Source organism: Lissotriton helveticus, chromosome 2_1, assembly GCF_964261635.1.
Source record: "Lissotriton helveticus chromosome 2_1, aLisHel1.1, whole genome shotgun sequence".
Lineage (NCBI taxonomy): Eukaryota > Metazoa > Chordata > Amphibia > Caudata > Salamandridae > Lissotriton > Lissotriton helveticus.
The window spans coordinates 1,797,236,872-1,797,262,267 of record NC_136059.1 but is presented as its reverse complement, the minus strand read 5'-3'; the positions used below and the strand labels follow the sequence as shown (position 1 = coordinate 1,797,262,267).

General features: G+C 40.0%; 1 protein-coding gene across 2 annotated transcripts in view; it reads left to right on the top strand.

The window, feature by feature from the left end:
- The window catches only part of ARSJ (arylsulfatase family member J), a 332,453-nt gene that overhangs the window by 89,420 nt on the left and 217,637 nt on the right, over window positions 1-25,396 (top strand). The window lies entirely within an intron of this gene.

The following is a 25,396-nucleotide window of genomic DNA, read 5'->3' as shown; positions in this document are numbered from 1 at the left end:
CAATGCATGCTGCAGGGTAAACATGTTGCAGCAGATAACTCTGCCGCAAGTATAAAAACACAGTATAATATATACAAATCCCTACACAGAATAATAAAAACATGATTTAATTCACCAAAATTAAATATATATTTTCCATAACAAGTCCAGAAAAAAACTGTGAAAAAATATAGTGAAAAAAATTAACATTATTAATCTACACCCTGTACCAAAAATAAATCGATTAAACAAGAGAAACAAAGGAGGAAAAAGGGTGTAGGCATGTTATAAACCAAATCTTCATCTATATTTACAATTAAAATAACCCACCAGAAATTAGGTAGGTTGTTCTCTGTTGCTCTGCTAAAATGAAACCACAAATAATGACAGCAGACCGTAGATAATTTGATCACGTTGGGCACATCCATTATTTAAGATCTAATGTAAATAGAGCACATTACACGCATGAGGAGACATGAAGAGGAGAAAATAGTGTCAAGATGGATTAGGACATATAAGGACAAGATGTAATTGTAAACCTTATTAAAAGGACAAGTAAGTCAAAACATGCATGGTATCATGATCGATTGAGACATATACGAACAAAATGGGATTATTATCCATATTAAAGAGGACCAATAGGTCCAAGAACCGGCAAGCGATGGCAAAAAAGTTAGTCAAGCCAACACTTTTAACAAGAGGACAGGCTAATATGGACTGCTAAATGTATCCACATAATCAGAGGAGGGCCACAAGTGACACATGAATGACATATAAATTGTCTATAGAGTTCACTAATAGGTATGGTACGCTCTATATAGATAGGAAAATAATCCTATTCCTAAATTTATAGGGAAGATAGAGTATACTCACCCTAAGTAAATAGGATGAGTATATAAGCACAAGGAGTATATTACGACATCACTGGTTAAACGAAATATCCATAATGAAGGAACCGCCGCACCAAGTAAGTGTAGGGAGGTCTAAATAAACATAATAGAAACAACAAAAAAACCAAAGAGCATAAGTGGACCATAAAACTAAAAATCATATGCCTTAGCAAGGAGTGGCAAAAAGTAAACAACACTCACCAAGGCGTTAACCAAAGCTACAAAAACAGCTATATTGTCTGTTCGTTAGTAGACTTAAGTGTATAGTCCACAAGTGAGATTCTGGAACGATAAAATATATAATACGTATAGTGAGACCTACCCAACTATACATGGTTCCATACATAATGGGGACACAGTGTTGAGTTACAACGTATATCAGTCTGAAAAACACTTCCAACCCTCATAATTTAAGAGGACACATGCCCAGCAGACATATATAACACATAGAACAAAGTTTAAATTATTAGTGTTACAGTTGGGCACACAAAGATCAAGGGGCTCACTTTAGTTAAAAATTGAGTGTCGATCACAATGAGCAACCTAAGCTCACTATAATATCGTAAAGAGTACAACAAATATATATATAATTGGCGCACCTTAAAGAGGGAAGTTAATAACCAACTCTTTAAGTTCCGTGACCAATGTATCGGAATCCGTTTCATTAAAAGGTACTGTCCATAAATTAAAACATGTCAAGAGTGGCAACCATGATAAGTCGCGTTCTACAGTGAAGGGAAACAAAAGAGAGCACCAAACGTTAGGGACGGTTACTCTCAAAATTGGAAAACGAGTGACGCGAGCATGGGATGCGAATGACGCTTACCTGAAGACAACGAACGAGCTCAATCAAATGCTCCGCCGCCCACAGCAACGAGAAAGAAGTGTTTGGAAGCGCCATTATTTGTAATGGTTTGCGGCGGCTGTCTAGCATCATGTGATGCGGAAGCGACACTGGGCAAGGGCAACAATGGAAAAAGGACTAAACCAGAATGTAGATACGAAAGGCGGCCATCTTGAAGTGTCAAAAAAGCTCCTAATAAAACCTAGACACTAGTACACCAGTGTATAGGGATTGTAGAAATGTGTAGTAGGATGAAGTAATGTGTACGCCTAGCCAATACACATATTTAAATAAGCTAAAGGCATTACTAAACAATAGAAAAGATATCAACACAGTCATTAAAAATGTATAAGGAAAAAGATATCTCAACATGGTCATTACGTACATTTTAGTAGATTAAATACAGCAAATAACTCAGCAATTCCATATACAGATATACATTGGGGTTATGATTTCATTCTTTAAGGAATACATGTAATTCACGATCAGTGTTCAATCCCCTATCACCTGCTCTCAACTTGATTAACCACTGTGATTCCAGCTTCCTTAATGCAGCCACCCTATCACCTCCTCGGGGGTTAGCTTTAACTTCGGCAATACCATGAAATTTAATTGCTAGTAACTCTGATTCAGGATGTACCGTATTATAGTGTATTGCCATAGGGTAGCTTTTATTACAGTTGCGAATCGCTCGTATATGTTCCTGTATTCTCTCTTTTAGGGGTCTGGTAGTACTCCCAACATATATCTGGCCACACTGACACACAATACAATAAACTGTAAATTTGGTGCTACAGTTGATTAATTGATTTATGTGAGGAGTTTGATGAGTATTGTACTTGAAGGTCTTCTTTTTGTCCTCTGCGAACTGGCACACACAGCATTTAGTACATTTGAAGAAACCCTTAGGTTTATTTGGAAACCACATATTCATGTTGTTAACTCTAGCATCATTATTGACTGTGGAGGGACTTATGATGTTTCTAAGAGTTCTTCCCCTCCTATAGGTAATTTTGGGTTTATTGGCTATGTACGGATCAAGTTCTGGATCCAATTTGAGGATCTTCCAATGTTTGTTTATAGTCCTGTACACTTGATTACTGTGTGAGTTGAATTGGGTGATGAATGCTATTTTCTCATCTTTATTCATTTATCTTTTTTTGCTTTTTTTACACTTACGTTTCAGAGTTTCTGTTCTAGATACCTTATTAATGCGATTATGAGCTAAGTTTAGTATAGACTCTTCATAACCCCTTGCCACAAAGCGTTCTTTTAAATTAGTTATCTCCTGCTGGAAATCCTTTTCTGAGCTGCAATTGCGCCGCACTCTAGTCATTTCTCCATATGGTATGGATTGTTGATGAGCACTACTCGCATGCAACACTGAATTGCATGTGGTGACCTTTCTAAATAGTTTGCTCTCAAGATGTCCTTTGTCAATAAACAGGGTGATGTCCAGAAAATCAACACTGATTTTGCTTTGGTTAGATGTAAAATTCAAGTTATAAGAGTTGTCATTCATGTATGTTACAAATTCATTAAGAGAAATTTAATCTCCTCCCCATATCAAAAAAATGTAATCTATAAACCGACACCAATAAATGATGTGGTTAGATAATTTGGGTGGGCTTTGTCTCCATATGTGAAATTCCTCATAGAATCCCATGTAGATATTGGCGAAAGACTGCGCAAATTTAACCCTCATTGCAACACCAGAGTGTTGATGATACAGTATGTTGTTGTGTGTAAAAAAGTTGTTGTTTAGAGCAAAACGGGTAAATTCTAAGACCATCTCAGTATGATGATATAGAGTTGCGTCACGTTTTGATAGGAAGTAAGTCAATGCTTCCATGCCCTTGTTCACAGGGATGCTCATGTATAGGGCACAGACATCTAAGGTACCTAATAGTGCATCATCCATCCAAGCTAGATCTTCCAATTTATTGAAGAGATCTTTAGTGTCTTCTATAAAGGAAGGAAGATTACGCACTATTGGTTGCAAGGTGATGTCTATGTATTCAGAGATATGTTCAATGGCACTACCAATACCCGAGATTATTGGTCTCCCAGGGGGCATGGTAGTGCTTTTGTGAACCTTAGGTAAGATGTATATATAAGCAGCCATTGGGTTAGGATTATACAAATATTTCAGTTCTATATCGGAAAGTACCCCCGAACTGTGCCAATATTTCAGTAACCTATCCAGGCGTTGATTGACTTCCTGGGTAGGATTGTGGTCAATTCTGGTATATGAATTAACATCCATCAATTGACGATCAATCTCTCCAAGATAGTCAACTTTGTTAAGTAGGACAATATTTCCCCCTTTGTCAGCTTCTCTCATGACTATCTCATTGTAGCCAGAGAGTTGTTTGAGAGCTGTTCTCTCTTGATGATTTAAATTGTCACATTTAGTAAGAGAGACCCTTTTGAGTTTATCCTCAAGTTTGTATAGCTCTTCTGTAACAGCTCTATAAAAACAATCTATCAGATTGTCAGCAGGCAATTGAGGAACAAAAGTAGATTTGTTTCTAAGACCACTACTAGTTTGAAGGTTGCTTACAATACCTAAATCATCCATCACTTCCTGAATATCAGGGGGATTTTCAAAGCTGTCATCCAGTTCTAACAACTTTTGTACATTCTGAATATCTCTGATAGATTGACCACTCTCAGAAACTGAATATATAGGTATAGTTGACACTCTTTTGTTTGCATCAAAAAATTTCTTTAATTTGAGTCTGCGTGTAAATTTAAACAGATCAATATGCAGTGTAACAAAGTCAGGTTTGGTAAGTGGACAGAAATGTAATCCTTTCTTCAAAACATTTTCTTCTACAGTGCTCAATGTAGTAGTTGACAAATTAATAATGGAGACATCATTAGATTTTTGTACAAATTTCTCAGTTACAGTTTTGTCAGGATTAACACAATTAGCCACTAATTCCTCTGTACACGCGAAGCTGATCTCGTTACCCGTTTGCTTTCTTCTATCCCTGTTTTTTCTGCCACCCCTCCTTGTTCTTTTCATCCTGTGTTCTTTCGATTGTATACTGACTTGGTTCCTTTGCGGAATCTCTCTAGCTCTAATAAAAAAGCAGAACCTGTGCCAGTATTATCAGAGGCTATTGCTGTGAGTGAAGATTCACTTCTATTGTCACTAGTCTCACTAATACAGCTAGATAGATCAGAGTCACTCGCTGATATAGTGGCATCTGTTCTTTTATCTTGGAGAGTGGCTACACCCGTTCTTGGTTTGACTACATCAAATTTTTTGGCGAAGGTAAATATCCTTCCATTGCGATAGTCATTTCCGTCCCTTTTTAACTTTCTAATTTTTTTGTCCCTAATGTAGGTTTGATGTGAACTGAGTATTCCCTTTAGAATCTTATCGTTTTTCTCTGTTGTTTCGGCTAAATTGAGTAGTTTGATCTCCTCTTCTATAGCATAAATCTCAGTTAGTAATTTTTCCCTTTTACGTTCGGCATGTCGGATGAGGATGTCAATCATGCCGAATGAGGAACCAGATATTAAGTGTTCCCATTCACTAAGCAGGTCCGGATCTAGATCCTCAAAGGTGGGAAATATTATCACACGCAATCCCCTAGGGATTTGTTTTAATTCCAAATATTTTTTTTAAGTGGCCAAGTCCCACCATCTTGAAAGTACCGCCTTGCGGAGCCTTTCCAATTTGACAAACAATTGTTTCAGACCCTGTGGTTTATTTTCCGTAATTATTGATGATTTAGATTGGATCCCTTTTTCAGTGAAAATGTCATTAAATAGTTTATCCCTATCATCCTGAAAACTAGCCATTTTATATTCACTAGTCAGTTCTAAATAGAAAATTCAAATAATTCTGGTAAGAAATCTTACTCAGATCACGCGTATAGAGGAATTGAAGTGCTGGACTCACTTAGACAATATAGCGAGGTTAGGTAGTAGTGTTCACAACGGAAACGTCCGCACTATACCCTGAAACCTAGCGATCACCACTGTAGACAGGACAGTCTGTTGTGTCAGGAAGGCTCTAAAACATGGATATAGCTAGCTGCCTGATAAAAGACCCATATGAGGACCCGAGGTAACATCTGGAAATGGGGACAGGTGACAGAGCACATGTCTTGTTATCCCCTGAAATTCCCTTTCACAAATGGCCTAGGACCTAGGTGCAGTTTCTTATGCAAAGATACAACAGTACTGGGGAAACATAGCTGCATTTGAGCTCTTATGGACTTATCTTTCTTTTTTGGGTAATTTGTAATGTAGTAAAAAGTAAGTTAATTATCGTGATTGACATTATGCATACTTTAGAATAATGGGAAAACGTTCATTGAGTTGTTAGCGGCGTGTTTAAAGATGTTTTACGGGACTATAAGCAAATTAGTTATGCCTTTGCAGTTACATCTTTAAATTCTCCTTAAAAGATTTTAAAGTAAACGCATGCACGCAAATCAAACCTTATGTTTAAATATTATTAGGAGAAACAGGCATATTGCGACTGTTAATTATCTGGATGCCCTTTTCATAAATCAAATCAAACATTGGGGTATTATATAAAAATATGCCACATCCAAGGTAAATGGTATGTAACTAGAGCAACCTTAGAATTGGGTGTAATCGAGCCATGTCAAATCGAAATAACACAGTTACATTTCGTAACCACGAATAATAAGGAGCCAATAAAACCAAAAAAATAAAATATAACATCAGATTAGAATGCAAGCCTCAAAACCAACCAGTGTGTTGTACTTTCACACTCATTTGAAGTTACTGTACTACCACACATAAAGTGCTGCTGTAGCAGAAAGTCTACAAAACATTTACAGTACAAATGTATTGTTTCCAGTAAAATGCAAATTGTGTCCATATTTTCTAGGAGTCTAACTTGGTAAAGGATTCCTTTAGAACACAGCCATTTTTCTCCATTTCTCATTTTATCTGACACTTCTAAATGTACTGCTTCCTTCCTAATTTCCCCTGCTATATGGTATTTGTTTATATTTTAACACTTTGAGGAAGGTCCTTTAGAGTTTGCAGGACAGTAAAATGGAGGCAAATACGCCTGTCTCCTTGCCACCAAACTCGTGGTTCACCCGCATCATTTGGAATTGGAGGACTGGAAGAGTGGCCAATGATGGGGCCTCCAGTGGTCGGCCAATGACAGCAGCCTGTCCTTCACAGGAACACCACCTACAAAGCATCAGGAGGTCCACCCTGTGTATGATACTCCACAATATGCCTATGAATTCCATTCAGAAAACATATTACCGAATATTGATGGAATATTGCTTTGGTTCTGTAGTAAATATTCTAGTATAGTCCACCATTTTCAGGGATTTAACTGCTACGTCTATGACCAAGCAAAACTGCAGTCGTAAAGAAATTGTTAAAACATATGGTGTATTACCTAGAATAAATGTGCAGAACACCTAAACAGTGCAATGTTGTGCCAGTCCCCACAAATAAATATCTTTGCTCCCCAAACTTTTACTCTGGTATAAAATGGGGCAATGTGAGTATAGAAACAAACTAGTGTCACTAACAGCCGGTGTACAACATGAGGGGTAGATTTCAATAGTTCCCAGATTTTGCTTGGCAGTGAAATCTAGACCATGTGATCACAGAATTAAACAGAGTTTGCAATCATTAGGAAGTCTATATTACAAGGAGAAGAAGGTTCTTTTCAGGAGGAAGGGAATCTACCACATCTTCTGCATCTCCCAAAATAGATATGCTAAGAAACATAACTATTATAGTTTAGCCAATGAGAAATAGGCCTACAAACTTCAGGGCCTGATTCACAAAGGGGCTCACCAATCATGGCAGAGGCCACTAGTCGTTGGGGAATCACCGCTCTAGGGGTGGAATCTCCGCAGTGAGAATTCTCATTGTGGAGAATCTGCCCTGGGTGTGGAGCCTCCCACATGACTGCGGGGCACCCACCATAAGTGCTGAGGCCCTTTGTTATTCAGGCACTGAGGTATCACAGGAAATGCTGAAACTTAGATTAATGATAACAGTGGGCAGATGCCCTATTGTTTACCCATTAATAGTGATGACTGGTTGATAAAAAAAGAAAGAGCAAGGAAAATTATGGGGCAAGTATCTTGGGATTCTATCAAGACCAGATGATAATTAAAGAAAGATCTAGGTGATTTCTCACCCAAAGATGCCGTGCAGAGATTAGAGTGAGTGAGTGTGGGATAAAACCTGAAATGTTTGTAAAGTGATTGCAGTATAAACAAGGAAGAAGCCCAGAACAGAAATCTCAATAATTCTTGCACAGTGCCTCTTTAATGAAAATTTGAGTGCAAGTATCTTATTGGGTTAACTCCTTTGCTGGCTAAAGAAAACTTTGAATTACTCTGACAGTGATAAATATTGGTGTTCTCAATCAAGAGTGCTATAAGGTACAACATATTGTGTTTGCGAGAATCCTTTTGTTCCTGATATTTAGAAGATAGCAAAATGGTTGCCTTACATTTACAGTTTACAAAATACTGCAGTATATTGAAATATACTCCTATTGAGAATCCTGCATCAAAACCTGTGGAAGACTTTCAAATAAACATTATTGGTGCACTGAGGTCAGGTTGATAACCAAAGTGTTATCACATTGGCAGTGCACAACACATTTTGAAAGCTGTCATTCTGTTTGCTTTTTAAACCAAGACCTACTTTACACAGTATATTTCTGCTCTGACAATGAACTTTAAACTTTATTAGGTGTGGCCTACAGAGAGCTTTACCTGTCTCATCATCTTATATTTTGCTGAAAATTAATAATCAAACAGACACAGTTCCCGAAACTGTAGGTGACAACCCGTTTGTGAGTTGTGAACTAATTTTTGATAGGCCGCTAAAGTCCAAGTAATAAATAAATATTCCTTGAAATGCTCTATTTATCTTGCCACATCTTCTGACAAATTACTGATTCTGTTTTAGCACGGGGACTGATGTTTACAAACTCCTCTCACTTTGCAGTCAGAGAAAAAAAGAAAGTGAATTATGTGACAATTTTATTGCGTATAAAGAGTGTGAAATTAAAGTCAAATACCTGTTAATGAACTACACACATTCTCCAGTTAGGAAAGCAAAAATGAAGCACATTTTTTAGGGCTCTGCTGTAGCAGCGCATGCTCTGCCTCAAAGAGACATGCTGCATCTACTTTGTAGGCTACAGCTGGCCCATAGATTTCCCTTTTGCTGGCTGCATTATCGCTCCATTATTCGTTCTCTCCATTTGTCCATTGCATGCATGCGTCATGCCGCTTCGGAGGTTTAGCCCTCCCTGAGAGCATTGACCAATTACTCTTAAACATATGCAGCAGCCATTTTAAGGCATGGTTTCAGGACATCTTTTTTATTTCATTTAGAGCGCTTTCCAAAAGCGCTCCTGTTTTTACTCACCCTGTTCTTTGTTTCCCACTTGTGGACCATGCGAGTCCATGAGTTTCACCAGTAATTGTCTGTGTGCACAGAAGACCTTGCAGTTATTGATTGCAGGTTTAGCATGACTGTAGGTGTAGATACGAGTCATGTATTTGTCCGTCAGTGCCGCAGTTTCAGGATATGTACTATAGCTTGTGGTTATTTGTCCGTGGGTGTATTAGAGCTTGCCTTTATTTGTACATAGTGAAGACACAGATATTTACCAATTCATGTAGCAAAGCTTGTGTGAATTTGTCCCTACGTGCAATGGAGCCACATGTATACCTGTGCTTCTCGTTATTTGTCAGTTTGCTGCAGCTGAGCTTGGTGATGTTTGTATGTCTAACATAGATTGTATGCATATGTCTAGGTAGCAGAGTTTGCAGTTACTTTGCAATATGTGTAGCGGAGCTGCTTGTATTTGTCCATCGGTGCTGCAGTTTCCTGGTACTTGTCAGTGTATATAGATGAGCTTGTGCGTATTTTGCTGTGTGCTGAAGAGCGGCACACATTTGGTAACCTATTTGCCCCACACCAGAGAGATGATCTTGTAACACACATCTGCGGTGAGCAGTGCAGACCTGGCTCCTCTCTGTCTACAGCAGCCTCTGCTCTATCTCCTTCTTGATATAAAATGTTACCTTGTGAGAGCTGTGCGTGTACAGCTCGAAATCACCAACTACAATCGATTCTGTGCAGACTTCAAAACCTCCCACGTTGACTCTCTCCCTGCTCCCCCATCACCCTGTCTCACCCTTCTCCCCCCTCCCTCTCCTCCACTACCCTCCCCAGCCATCAAGTCCTTCGAATCATTATCCTCACCACTTCAGCCTCCTTGATGCAAGGCTGAATCTGCTCTACAAGAGCCACAAAGCTCGGGCCCAGAGGAACTGAAAGCTACTGGAGATTTTATGTAGCATCCTCTGTATCATAGTTATCCTGCTCCAAAACACAATTACTCTGCGCACACTTCCAGACAGATTAATTTGGTGTAGAAGTAACTGCCAGGATTCTCGGGCAGCAGAAAATGCCAGCAGTAAACAACTAACATCAATGAGGCTGGAGTGCACATAACGCTTTGAATTGCAGTATGGGATGACTTTTAGCTATGGGTAAATTATTGTATGATTTTAAAACAGTTTAAAAAGCAGCGCAACACTAAAATAATATATGTGAATTCTACTGTACAGTGCTGTAGACAAATTGGGACTATGCGCTGACCGCACTATTGATCGACTCGTTTAAGGACTCCTGGTGACTTCTTTTCTGGGCTTGTATATTTACTTTAAAATCCCCAGAATAAATACACATTCATGGGCACATTCCGCGTGCATTTGTAAATGCACACAAGACACACATGCAACCCAATCGCGCTCTAGCACTCCTATATCACACACCACATTTGTGTGCAAACACACACAAACATGCAGCCTTAACTCACAGGCACAGTGTAAAAAAGAATAAAACAACATTTGAACACAGGCACACATGACACATCTGCAACCTCACAAACACAAGGCTAAAACATTCACATTTCCAACCCAAAAATCTCAGAACTCAGCCATTGCCGAGACATATTGGCTTTGCCAATGCTTTTTTGTAATTCTGAAGTGTGATGGAAACAAAGATTTTAAAAGGATCAAAACAAATCAAGACACTTTACTTGGTGACACAAAAATGATAATTATGCACTGAAACCTGATTTCCACACATTATCCTTTGTGTACAATATAGTCTTAACAGTAAAACTGTATGTCTGTGCAATTTAGTAGCCATGTCAATGAAAATGAGCTACCTGAAAATGACAGTGCTACCACCCAATGTTTTTAGTTACATTAAAAATACACCCTCCTCATGCCCATTAGAACTAGGCTCGTAACAAATGTTTGTTGTGATTTATTTATATATATTTGCTAAATTTGGGGGGGTTGCAAATTAGATATGTTTGCAAAAATAATAAATACATAAAATAAAACACTGATTCCCACTTGCCAAGGCCAGAACTATTGGTTTTCCCAAAGCTTTTTTTTTGCTGTTTCCATCGAGTGTACAATGCACGGCTAGCATACCTTTATGTTAAATTACTGCATCACTCAGATTACAGAGCATTATATCATATGACTTAACATGACCTTTCGCATAATATTTTTCTATTGATAGTATGTTTCAGATGTAATGATTTTTGCTAACACCTTTCAGTGTCACGGATTACTCTACTGCTTTGGTTGAATTGTCTAATTATACGCATGCACTCAAGGAAGCATGACTTTTCGCATCTACAGCTGCCAATCTGGTGAGGTTTTACATAAAAGCAAATATACCAGAGTGCTTACATGGGCCATAATTAATTAAGAATATGTATAAAATTCAGGGCCCGTTGGGAAAAGAAGAATGCTGCACATGTTTGTCAATACCCAAACTAAGGTTGCATTTTGAATTTCAGGGCGTATGTGTATGAGAGAGAGAAGCGAGAAACAGACAGGCATAAACAGCATAGAACGAGATAGATGAATAAACTAAGCCTAAGTCACTGAAATGTATTTGTTTCCTATATAAATAGAGAGAGAAATATAAATATATATGTATATATACCGTACATTTTCTATCTATCTGTCTATCTATCTATCTATCTATCTATCTATCTATCTATCTATCTATCTATCTATCTATCTATCTATCTATCTATCTATCTATCTATCTATCTATCTATCTATCTATCTATCTCGGTGAACAACACTTACAACACAACTTTTACATCGCAGAGCCTTTACAACGCAACCATTACAACGCAAACTATTACAACGCATTGCTCGGGGGGGCGCTCTAGGATAGGGAATAGGTTAATTTACTATCCAATAACCTTCCCTAGTGTCCACGGGAACTGGAGTTGGAATAGTAAATTAACCTATTCACTATCCAGCACCCCAAAGCACTATGCGTTGTAATGGACTGCGTTGTAATACTTACGTTGTAAAGGCATGCGATGTAAATGCATGCGTTGTAATGTCATACATCCATCTATCTCTCTATCTGTCTGTCTGTCTGTCTGTTCTCTATCTATCTATCTATCTATCTATCTATCTATCTATCTATCTATCTATCTATCTATCTATCTGTCAGTCTATTCACTGAAAAAAACAAAGGTTATAGGACGTTACAGTTAGGTAAAAAGGTGAGTTGAAACATACCATTTTAAACAAACAAAGCCAAAGAAATGTCCCTGTTACAGTTATCTCAAGTAAATATAACTGGTGCCCTAACATAACTATAGCATGCACAGTGCGGTTACCAATGATGTAATTTCAAATGTTGCAGTCATGTTATCAGTGTTGTTATATAACATAACATGAGTGATGTACTATGGGAGGTAATTAACAGTGCAAGATGATGGTGTGAGTTATATTAAAAAAATTAAATTAAAAGGAATATTAAGTACGCGGTAGGAGCCACTCATTTAGTATTCACTGCTCCATGCAAGGAGCGCCCCTTAATGACCTATGACAGCTTTTTAAAATTATATGTTTCCTTCGTGGTGGTGCCCCTAGCAGGGGCATCAACAACTATTTTTTTATGCTGTGGAGGGTTGCAGTTAGCACAGCAGCCCCCCAGAAACACTACTAAAAACAGCACAGTAATCTCTTGGGTGATTACATTTGCGGGCCAGGCCCTATACCCAACCCTTCAGCTGTGTGGGGTGGGGATGTTAGGCGTCCGCAGAGGGTGTTGTATGCAGGCCATGCCTTGCCCCCAAACCCACGCTTCACACCGTGATGATATCTTACTTTTTTCACTTGTTCGTCTGTGAATATATATATCTATATATATGTATAGATAGATAGATAGATAGATAGATAGATAGATAGATAGATAGATAGATAGATAGATAGATAGATAGATAGATAGATAGATAGATAGATAGATAGATAGATAGATAGATTGATTACCTACTGGTGGTTGCCTTTAGGTAGTTACAGTTAGGACGTAGTTTTCATAGGAAAAGCACAGGTGTGGGCAGGGAAACTTGTGTTTGCTCCCGCCTGTCAGGAGAATTTTTAAAACTCCAGCCAAATAGAAGCAAACACAAAGTCTGCTACCAGAGGGTGGTAGCATTAAAAATGCTCCAGCTGGCTGGGAGCAGACTTATATTCTGTTTCCCAGGTCACACAGACAATTTACCAAAAAATGATTCCACCCATTAAATGTCAAATATTGGAGAGTAAACAACCCTAAGTTGGTGGGTTGATTGATTGATTGATTTATTGTTTTGAATCCTTAGAGGATTGATCTAGAATGCTTCACATAAAACCTTTTTATACCTGAGGAGTTGTCCCCCCTCATAACAACATTCAAGTCCGGTTCCTCACTTGACCCAGTCTCGCTTTTCATTCTGGAGTAAGGGATAGAGGCTGTACAGCCAATGCTTCGAAAGCTTCTTAACTGTGCTCTGGTGTCAAGCCAGGTTCCACTGCGCTGTAAACATACAATGGGGGTCCCTTTGCTTAAAAAACCTCTGTTAAACCCCACTAGGCCCAAACATTATCGGCCCATCTTGCTGTTACAATTTTTTTCAAAGATGGCAGAAAAATGTATCAATCAGCAGCTCTCCATTTTCATTGAGGCTAATAACCTACTCCACAGGACGCAGTCTGGTTTCCGCTCTTCCTATAGTACGGAGTCTGCTCTATTACTTGGGTCAGAATCCATCCATCAAGTTTTGGTCAGTGGTGACTCAGCAGCACTGTTGATGGTAGATCATAGTGTGGCTTTCGACGCCGTGTCCCACAACCTCTTGATTGAGCGTTTGTGAAACTGTGGTGCTGGTTACAAAGCCCTTCAACAGATTTCTTCTTTTCTACAGGTTTGCACCTTTCAGGGGTTTCAAAAACCTTTTCCCTCCCAGATCTTTCTACTGCAGCAGGAAGTGCCTCGGGGCTCATCGTTGTGTCCAACAATATTCAACTTACACATGTGCCCCCTGGCAGATTACACTCAGCTCATTAACACCCTGTCAAATAACTCTGTCAGCACAGCCTTCACATTGAGATTTTGCCTCGGTGAGGTCGCCCAGGGATGGACTTCAACTATCTTAAGTTGAATGCAGGTAAAAGAGGTTCTTGTCCTGGGAAAACACCCCTCCATTTAAACCAGCGCATGGTGACTTAATTCTTTGGGCCCTTGTAATGTACATGTGAGTGTGCTTTCTTTATTATGTTCATAGCGCGTTCTGGCGCGCTCTATGTTTTTCCCTGACCATGTTCTGCAGTTCCACGGCACGCACTTTTGAAGAGAATGTTTCTCTTCAAAAGTGCATCGCTCGTGAAACAACCTCCTTCATGTTGTTTAACTGATAACTTACCATTCAGCTGTTGGATCCCTTCATGCTCGGATGTGCTCCTGTGTTATGCTGCTTGAACTTCATTTCCTTCGTTATTCCAACTTTACAGCCCTTTACCTATGCCCAAGCCCGGGATTAAAAACATGGGCTTTTGGACTGATGAGAACCCAAATTTCAACAGCTGAATCACAGCTTTGGCAGGGAAATAGTTTGGCGTCTAAAAGACACTTACACATTTCTTTTGCTTCAAAGTAGTCAAATAAATCAATAGTCCAGGCACTGGTCACCTCCAGGCTGGACTATTGGACGTCCTGTACTTGGGTGTTGCTAAAGTTCATCTGAAAAGGCTGCACTCTCCAAGCTGCACTGGCTGCTTCTGAAAGAAATAGTTTCCTTTAAAGCCCTGTGCATTTGCTAAAGGACTTTTTCAAATAAGGGTCCACGCTATATAAAAGCTTTTATCCAACCATACCTCCCTGCCAGGAATCTCAGATCTTCTGGGGCGCTGGTTGCTAGCATACCCACAGTAAATAGAGTGCATTTTGGGGGCTCCTCTTTTGGCTATCTAGCACCAAAATTGTGGAACTCCCCGCCCAGCCAGTTTTGGCAGGCCCAGTCTGAATCTCTTTTCCAAAAGAAATTAAAAACCTGGCGATTTCGCATGTGCTGATTTTATTATGCATTGGAAATGCTTGTGGACTATTGAGAGTTGGACTTTCAGTGCTGGGACACTTTGTCTGAAGTAACCACGCGCTTTATAAGTTGCAATATTATTATTATTATTAATAAGGCACTGACTGAATTCGGTAGGTTGAATTGATACCCTTTCAGAGTGTTTTACAATTCACCAAATTTGGTGATAATGAGGGAAAGAAAAAAGAATACAGTATTCCATACTCAGAGGCCAAAAAACAAAGGGCCATATGTAGGTGAGGCAATACCGGTCGGTAACGGTGAAATTCGGTATATTTCACCGTTACCAACCGGTATTTAGGGATTAGAGATGTAGGAGGCAGGTTTCAAGGATTCTGTAATTTACCGAATCGGTAATTTAAGGAATCTGTAAATTACCGAATTCTCAAAATACCGATTCGGTAAACTACCGAATCCTTAATTCCTATGTAGGAGGCACTCAAGTGAGTGCATTTTAGCATTGAGGATTCGTTATTTACCACCAACTATAAGTTGGTGGTAAATACCAAATACTTTAGAAAAAGCAATTTTTTGCCAGTGCCATGTGGCAGACATACATGCCCTTAGGGCATGTATGTGTGCCACATGTGCACACATGCACGCAACAGAGTGTCAATGTGACACCCTGCCACCCTTGAATATGTTCCCCCTATTACCGATTCGGTATTTACCGAATCAGTAATAGTGAATGGCTTCCCATTCATTCCTATGGGCCTCCAGACCCATAGGAATGAATGGGAATTACCGAATTGGTAAATACCGAATATTGCCGATTCAGTCAAATTTACCGAATATTTACCTACATACTATTTACCAATTTTCAAATACCGAATCGGTAAAATTCGGTATTTAGAAATCGGTAAATAGTGATTACCTACATATGGCCCAAAGTGTCCGAACCAGCCACCCTTACAAAAGATAATTAAGGGGGTCGATAGCAGATACTGAACAATATTCTCTGGTGGTGTGCATTGAATGTACTAGCATGTATGGCAGTGTGTTGAGGAAGAGGAATACAGAAGGTAACTTTATTTTCTAAGCACTGATTTCTTGCCCTAATAGGAACCAATTTAGCTTGCCAGAGGTCTGGACAGCATACGTTCTAACAAATACCTGTATTTAATTCTCCTAAAACTGCTGATCCACGACCAAGTTTACAAGAAACTACATTTAGACTCTTTCTAGCTTGATGGTCACACCATATATGGTGACTTTTATCATGATTGTCATCTAGTTGGCAGAGGTACGTACTTTTGTCCAAATAGGGCCCCTTGCTTCTAGTCAGGGTAAGGGGGATACACTTCTAAAATAACCCCTGCTCATCCCCTTGTTAGCTTGGCATGAGCAGACAGGCCTAATTCATAGGCAGTGTGTAAAGCATTTGTGAACCCATACAGTAATACAGTGAAAACACTACAAATGGACACCAAACCAGTTTAGAAAAATAGCAAATCTTTATCTAAACCAACAAGACCAAATACGCTCAAAATTCAACATACAATTCTCTGTTGAAAAATAGTACTTGCACAAAATAACCTTTAAATTGCAGGAAAATCTATAAAACACAGTTCTTCCGACTCGGTAGCTCCTCCTGGGGCTACCGCGATACTGAATACGACAGAGTCTAACAATTCCAGCTGACTGCATCAATATGGGCCAGCTACAGCTTCGACAGACTCAGACACAGTACCTTTTTTGTTGCGACCAACACGTCGGTGCAAGTCAGTCGGTGCAAATATGGCGGTCGAGTTGTGAAGAGGAGCGTTGTGGCAGGCGGTGTCCTCACGATGAGGTGCTGGCAGTGGCTCGTTGACAGAGTCGGTGAGACCAGGGCTTACGTTGAAGGGTGAGATGGTGCTCGCTGTGGTGCTGGTAGGTCACGGTGCGACTTTGGAGCCGGTCCATGTTCGGGTCAAGCAGCGACAGAGTTGGTGACGTCCTTGCAGCATGTATCGAAGCGTTGCAGAGTGAGGTGCCCAAAGGACACGGTGCAACCAGCGGCTCATTGGCAGAGTCAGTGAGACCAGCGTTACGTTGCACAGTGAGGCGTTGCTCTCTGCGGTGCTTTCAGGACCCAGAATCCTGCTACGTACTCGATGACAGAGTCTGTTACCTTTTGCTTCTGCGGAGACGATCAGAGATGGTGCCCAAAGACACAGTGAGGTCTTTGCTGTTCCTGAGACTTCTAGAACAGGGAGCAAGCTCAGTTCAAGCCCTTGGAGATCTTCACTTCATGCAGGGGAACAAAGCAAGCAGCAAAGTCCTTTCTCCTTTCCTTAGCAGCAAGTAGCCACTGCAAGCCTACCCCAGAGAGCAACCAGCACAGGGGCATATTCCTCCTCAGCTTCTACGGCTCTTCTCTTTGGCAAAGGTTCCTATTGATTTCCCAGAAGTGATCTAAAGTTCAGGGGTCTGGGTCCCACTTTTTATAGCACTCAATCCTTTGTTCTTTGAAGGCAGAGAGTGTCTGTACCCGGCCAAAACCAGTTCTGTCCTCACTGCTCCAGCTTTACAGCAGGAGGTGGAGACAGCATTGTTGAAGGCAGACCAGGCCTACTCAGGTGAAAGGGAATCTCCTCCCCCTACTCTAAATGCAACCCAGGTCTATTCAGCCCAGCCCTTACTCATCAGCCTCTCTGGACTCAGTGCCCCTCTCCAGCCCCTGTCATCCACAAGCCGGACATGCATTACACAAACCTAGCAGAGGCACACTGGATGGTTAGGCAAGAAAATACCTCCTTTCTAAAAGTGATATTTTCAAACACAGAATGTAAAAATCACCCTCACTAAAAGATGCATTTTAACATTCTGAGTTCAGGTATACTACACTTTATGTTCCTACCTTGTTCATAGGGCCAGTTATGTTTATAAGATGTTATAAACAAACTCCCTATTCTATCCTATGGGAACAGGTAGCCCTGCAATAGTGAAAAACGAAATTGCCAGTAATTTACTATCATGCCATGCCACACACACCAGGGCATGTCCTACCTTTCACATACAGTGCACCCTGCCCACAGGGGTACCTTGGGCCTACCTTAGGGGTGACTATGTAGAAAAGGCTTAGGGACTGGCAAGTGTGTGCACCTGTCAAGTGGACATGGCAGTCCCAGACTCCACACAGGCTCTGTAACGGCAGGCCAGAATTACATTTTACAGATGCTTCTGTGGGTGGCACAACCGGTGCTGCAGCCCACTAGCAACATTTGATTTACAGGCTCTGGGCACACACAGTGCACTGTACTAGGGTCTGACTAGTAAATCAGATATGCCAATCAGGGAATAACTAATCATTAACAACAATTTACAAAGGGAGCACTTGCACTTTGGCACTGAACAGCAGAAGCAAAGTGCCCCGAGAATCTACACCAGTAAAACGGAGTCCAACACACAGCAAAAACACAGGAGGCAAAAGCAAAAATGGATGGGAGACCCAAGCCAATGGTGCCAGGTCTAACAATGATCTTTATATAATTATAGGTCAGCTTTATTATTTATTCTCATCTATTAAATATACATGTAATAAACCCAGATTAAGATTGTTTAATAGGATTTTGGATTTTTATGTAGAGCACTGGCCTCACCAGCTTAAAAAGATGCTGTTCCAGCACACCAAGTATTTTTCATGTCTCATAATAGTAGCCCACCAAACAGTTAAAAGATTACACACAGCACAACATCCGCCAGGGATGTTGGTGGTGTTCTACTGTGAATGCTAGCTCATTTCGAGTTCTAGTAGTTCCTCTGTTTGAACTTTGAATTTGCACACCAGTTAGAAAACTAACTGAGATTCTCTTGAAATTGCTGTTGCCGAATACTGCATTTTAGAACCTTTGGTTTCAGGCCAGATGTTTGACTTCCCGAGCCATTATTTTTAATGAGTACAGATCCAGGTTCACTTTTGGATGCCAGGTATTTTAGGTGTTTAAATTATTTTTCTGCTTTGTGACATTTCATGCAGAGTTTCGACTACCTGGGCTCAACTGACTGAGCTTTCCTTACACCAAGTGCAATTGGCAAAGTAGGACCAACGGTGGACACATCTCAGCTTCCTTGCTTTATTGTATCTTTTTAGTATTTTCATATTAGAATGTTAACAGATATTCCTAATTTTGTTTATTTTGAATGTAGTACTCTGAGTGCAGTATCTTGTGGATTTTTTTTAAATGATTTCTACAGGAAGGTTCTTAAAATGCATAAAATAATATTTAACTTTGTTGAAATTAAATAGCAATATAGAATAGACTCACAGATTTAGAAATCGGATGATAAATAGTTTCTAGTAACAGAACATAAATCTGCCTCTGATGGGTTTTTTATTCATTTTTCAAAAGGTTTTCCCAACCTGTTGTACAGCAGAATTTGTAAAGCAGTGTTAATTACAATTCTTGTTAATAATTACATTTTTGAAGGAGAAGCATTTTTTATCAATAACAGACTGATTACAGGAATCTATAATTTACGTGTCCTAGTCAGATACCCAGACCTGATTGTTTCATTTTCTAGGCACCTGTTTCTGGAAGGATATTCCATTTTGGAAACAATGGGGCATATTAGCAAGAACCTCGTTAAAATTATCGCCGTTTTAGCGGCAGCAAACTGCAGCTAAAACGGCGATAAACGCCCATCTAATATGCGTTATAGAATTCTAATAGAAGCCCAGGTTAGATGTGCAGGACATCTAACCTGGGCTTCTATTGGAATTCGATAACGCATATTAGCAAGCCCATTATCGCCATTTTAGCAGCAGTTTCCTGCCGCTAAAACGGCGATCATTTTAACGAGGTTCTTGCTAATATGCCCCAATATGTTGGGTTTACTGAAAGGTCAATTGACATCAGTACTAACGAAACTAGGCTGTCCAAAGGAAACTGAGACGGTAATAACCTTAGCGACTGTCACACAACTCTTCTGGGTATCTAGTTGTGAACACCAAGACCCTTGTGGAAATAAATACTGAGTTTAGTTAATACACTGCAATGCAAGGGTTCCAAATCATGTTTTATTGTCTCTTGTTTAAGGATTAAAATGCAATTAAAATGCAACTTTTGGTCCCCTTGGTCTTTAAACAAACTTTTATGTAGCATTTTAGTGTGCTTCTGTTTTTTTACCTCGAGCCATACTATTATGGAAGAACAGTCTTTCAGATATTTTAATTTGTATAATTTGTAAACTTTCATCAAGAGGGACCTCCTATTGGCACACGGGGTGCCATTTTCAATTGTATGGGTTGTAAAGGAGCAGTTAACCTCTGAATTCAGGGCAGTTAGTCAAAATAAAGTAACCACGTGTTAGATATCTACATTCAGTTAGGAAAATGATATAGCTAAGAGGTTTATATTTATTCCTTCAATTAAATGCGTGTTTACCACCAGCCAATCATCTTACATCAGCTTATTTCATTTGAATAACATGTGTTCCTTACAATTTCCAATAGTCTGAAAGTAAAACATGTTTGTGTATTGGCTATTTGATTTTGTGAACTTCCATACTCCCTGCAGATATTTTAAGTAACTTGAATGAATAATGTTCACTCATGCAGAAATCTACAATTACTTCAATGTACAAAGGTTTCCCGTTTGCTTCCAAGTGCTCTTGGATGGCTCCACCATTTGTAGCTTACTAGCACTACTGAAGGAACTCTTTGCAAATTCCAAGAAATCTTAGGACTTTACTTCCTACTTTGTGAATCCAGCATTAAACCATTAGGCGCCTATGGTTCCAGAATGGACAAGATATACTTTTGAGTCAATCCAAGAGACTGCAAGCAGAGTTTCATTATAGACAGCAGAGGACGTTTAGGGTATTGGTTGAAGTCCAAGCAGAGCCAAAGTGTATCCTCCTCTTCAGGAAATTGTGGAGCAGCCCAAAACTGTCCATTCTTTGCACGTCACTAAAACCTAAATGCAAATTATACCTGACACACAAAATGGACGTGCACTTTGCACGAGTCCTATGTGTCATAAGTGATTCGTGCACACCTTGCATTTGACACGGCTGGTGCAGGAGAATCTTTGCTGTAGAACATACAGTTCTTAGAATGTTTGCTAATGGTGAAAGAAATACTTTGAACATTTAACTTAGGAACCGTCTTTACTAAATAAGAGCTGCATTTAATAAAGTAATCTAGAAACAATCATTTGATGTTGATAAATAACGTGACTGACATGCAAGAATAAAACAGATATGATTCATTGCAACTAAGTAGATTTACAGTTACAATGTGTTGAGGTGAAAACTAGTAATTTGTAATTGTTCCAGAAACCATCCTCTGTAATTCACTGCTAAGCATGGCTTATGATTCCTAAATATGTGCTATTTTGTCTATGTAACTGTTAGAGATGTCGTTCTAAGCTCTCAATGATTCTTTTACGTGTAGAATTCTAACCTAGGTGAAACATCAAAAATGATTCACTGAATACACTGACGTTACATGTATGTACTTCTCATCTATACCTACTTCTGTGCAGTTTGCTTATTTGGTGATCTATGTAATATAAATTAAACGTAATAAAGAAATATCATACTTGTATTGTGCAGGAAAGTGCCCCCTTTTGACATGGTCACCCCCCACTTTTTGCCTGATACCGGACATGATTTCGATTGAAAGTGCCCTAGGTCCCTGCTAACCAGGTCCACAGTGTCAGAGTTCTTTCCTAAAAATTTACCATCTTTCACAATTGGCACAATTTCAGCCCCCTTATAAGTCCCTAGTAAATGGTACCTAGGGAATTGGAACTGAAGAGGGTCCACTAGCGATGCAGGACAACTTGTGTTACCCTAGGGACCCGTCACCAAGATCATGCTAACTGCCATTGCAGGATGCGTGTCTAGGCGCAGACAAAACCGAAGAGTCAACATGGCACACAGCCCTGTGTGCCATGCCTACTGACACTGCATGATACATAGGTAAGCCACCCTTACAACAGGCCTTACAGCCCAAAGGCAGGGTGCATTGCATCCCATGTGTGGACGTATCTGCCTGAGCAGTTATGACCCTGCAATGCCTAAGTCTATTCTTAGACATTGTAAGTGAACAGGGAAGCCCTCTCGAGTACATGGGCTAGACACTTGTCATTACGAAGTCCCCAGATCCATGATGGCTTTACTGTACCCCAAGATGTTTGGCCCCAAACATCTTGTGTTAATAAACCTGCACTGATACCAGTGTTGGATTTGTTAACAAATGCACACAGAGGGCACCTTTTAGGTGCCCCTGAAAACCTACCAATTAGGAGTGTTGTTGCCGACTGGTTTCAGCCAGCCTGCTATCACTAGACATGTTTCTGGTCTCCTGGGGTGAGGTCCTCTGCTCCCAGAGGCCGGGAACAAAGCCTGGTATGGGCAGAAGTCTTCACACCTCATCCAAGCAGGTACTGCCTTCCAGGGTGGGACACTTCAAAGGCCATGCCGATTTGAAACGAGACCCAAGCCTCTCCAGTCAGTCGAAGATGCCAACCCCCCTGTTCGGACCCCAGTGTTCGGCGGGTAGACAGGTGGTAAAATGTGTTAGATTAGGAGGTGGGCCCACACCTAGCCAGCACCACTCCTCCAATGGTGGTACAGATTATGTGGCCCCCACTTTTCCAAATCCTCCATCTTGTGTTGGAGAGACTTAGCCCATTAGATTCAGGGTTATACCCACTGCCCACAGGAGGTGATCATAAAAAAGGGTGTAGTCACCCTAAGGTAAGTAGCCCATTGGCTACTATCTGGTACTTCCCTTAACACCCCTAAATTGAATATTCATAGCCCTTGAGCCAGAACTTTAGATTGGATGGATCTAAAGAAGCACGGGATAAAGAAGAGCTGCTGCACCCAAGAACTGAGTGCCTGCTGTGGGCTTTGCAGCAAAACCATGCCTTCTGCTTCAAGACTTGACCATCATGGTGAACTGTCTTGTCCTGCAAATGTGAGCCCTCTAAGAACCTTAGAGGACCACCAGTCCTTAGCCAATCACCTAAGAGCTATCTTAGAATATCGGAACTACTCCCCTGCAGACTGCAGACACCGAACCCACAGAGTCCAGTTTACCAACTTGCAGCTTTTGATCAGACAAGAAATACTGACTCTCTTTAATCTCAATGTGACATAAAGATGAAGCGGAGGACCAAGAGAGAAAGTAAGTAAGTGGTTTAGTGATCCAGTAAAGGGGGAGCCTAAAATATCTCTCCCCACCGTGGGCCCAGAAACGCTGGATCAAATCTCTCCTTGCTAACATTTCCCTTTCGTATCAAATCAAACCTCCTATAAAGTTACTCTTTGTCCCAGGACCTATTTATGTAGAATAAACATGTCTCTTCGCACATCTATTTGCTCAGATTCTGATCTCTGCACAGAGGACAGACGTGTAATTCTCCTGCAGTAATAAAGTATGCAATGCCTCCAAAGAAATCATGTGGGCAGATCTACCAGCACAGCTGTGCTCTAAGGGCGAAATAACCTCATGAAAGACAAGTAGCATTTAATTTCATATTTCTCCTTGGCCAGTGTCTGGAACACTGAAGAAAAAATATTATGTTACAGTTCTTATCCTAGTTTCAGGATCTGCCTCTGCTGCTGAGAGACAGCGCTTGCATAATGGTTTGCAACGTGAGTAGAAAAGTGAAGGCTTGTGGAATAAATGTGCCATTGACATATAGGACTTCTAAAATTGAAGTGACTCAAAGCGGTGATGTTGTGAATGGTATGGGCTCTTTGTGGCCAGAATTAATGCATCGAACAGAGATCATAATCATCCACTGGGGAAAAGGAAGGTTTTAATACACTGTCGGTAAAGTGGCTAGACATGAAATCTCAGATAAAGCCTTATACACTTGAGGGATTTTCTTCAACTTCTTTGGTAATATTTTGGAAAAGACACAAACAGAGAAAAAAAATCTTAGTCGCCCTCATTTAAATGTAAAAGGCTTGTGAGCATGCCTTTTGACTCAGAGTGGATTACTGGTTTAATCAGAAAACTAATCAGGGTTTTCAGTATGAGCTGCTGATTAATGACATCTCAAAAAGGCTTTTTCAGAACACAACATGAAACCTTCCATGCTACTAAATAAGAAAACAGATGTACAGTCCTCATTGTAGCACCTTGTCAAATATTTCAAGCAGCTTTATCATTTGAAATATCTCTGTTAGCACATGGTGTACGTGTTTTTCTAACTTTACTAAATATGTTTGTTGAAAGGTCTTTGAGAGAGGGCTCGAAGGACCGAAATTCTTGTATTTCTCGGGCTCACTAAATAGAAATAGCAGAAAGTTTCATGAATGAAAGTAGAGCTGCACAATTTGAACCCTCTTTACAAGTCTTTCTCCTTCTGCCACTTTTTTTTAAACCTTTGTCAAATATTGTTGATGATTGACATAAACGAAGCCTAATACACTCAGAGATCTAGGCAGCAGCTGTTGGTTTTGGGATAGGTACAGGTTCAGTCAAGAGGATTCAAACACTAGGGTCTAAACAACAAATATGGCTATTTTTTTAAATTGTGAGATAAAATCAACTCTTCCATCAGTCTATTTTTCCAGTAATCTCTTGGCTGTCCCATATACAAGTAAACTTAAACATGTTCCAAAAGAAAACCATATGTCTAATCCTAAAGTAGAAATAAATTAATTTATATTTTAAAAAAACGAGTGGTGCACAGAACCAATTCAGATCTAACCTAAATATTTGAGGGTCACTTTTAGGCTTAAATAACCGCTAGAAAGAAAAGTATAGTAGTAAGTGGATACATCAAAAAAAGATATTACATATCCAAGTTTAACACCAGTGAACCATTAACAATCAGACACTCCTCAGAGCACTCCTCATGCAAGCATATCATTGAATCAAGGATCAGTAAAGGTCAAGTTCACAACAAGAAACAAGGTGCATAATCCAGCTAGAGAAACTCATGCCTAAAGCAACAAGACCAGAAAAATAGAAATAGGCTCTGCTGTCACTACTTCTCAGTGCCTAGTTTACTAACACAACCTGCCAGGATTCCCATGCAGACAAACAACATTGAAAATAATATTTCCTCATGTATAAAAATCTAATGAAAGTGTTATATCATGATCAGAAGCAGGGGCGACCTTAGGCATGTGCAAGCTGTGCACCTGCACAGGGCCACCAAACCCCAGGGGCCACCTTGCCAATATATATCCTTAATATAATAATCCTCTGAGGATGAATACATATTTGCGTGGCGGCCCCTGGCCGGGATTTGGCGGCCTCCGGCTATG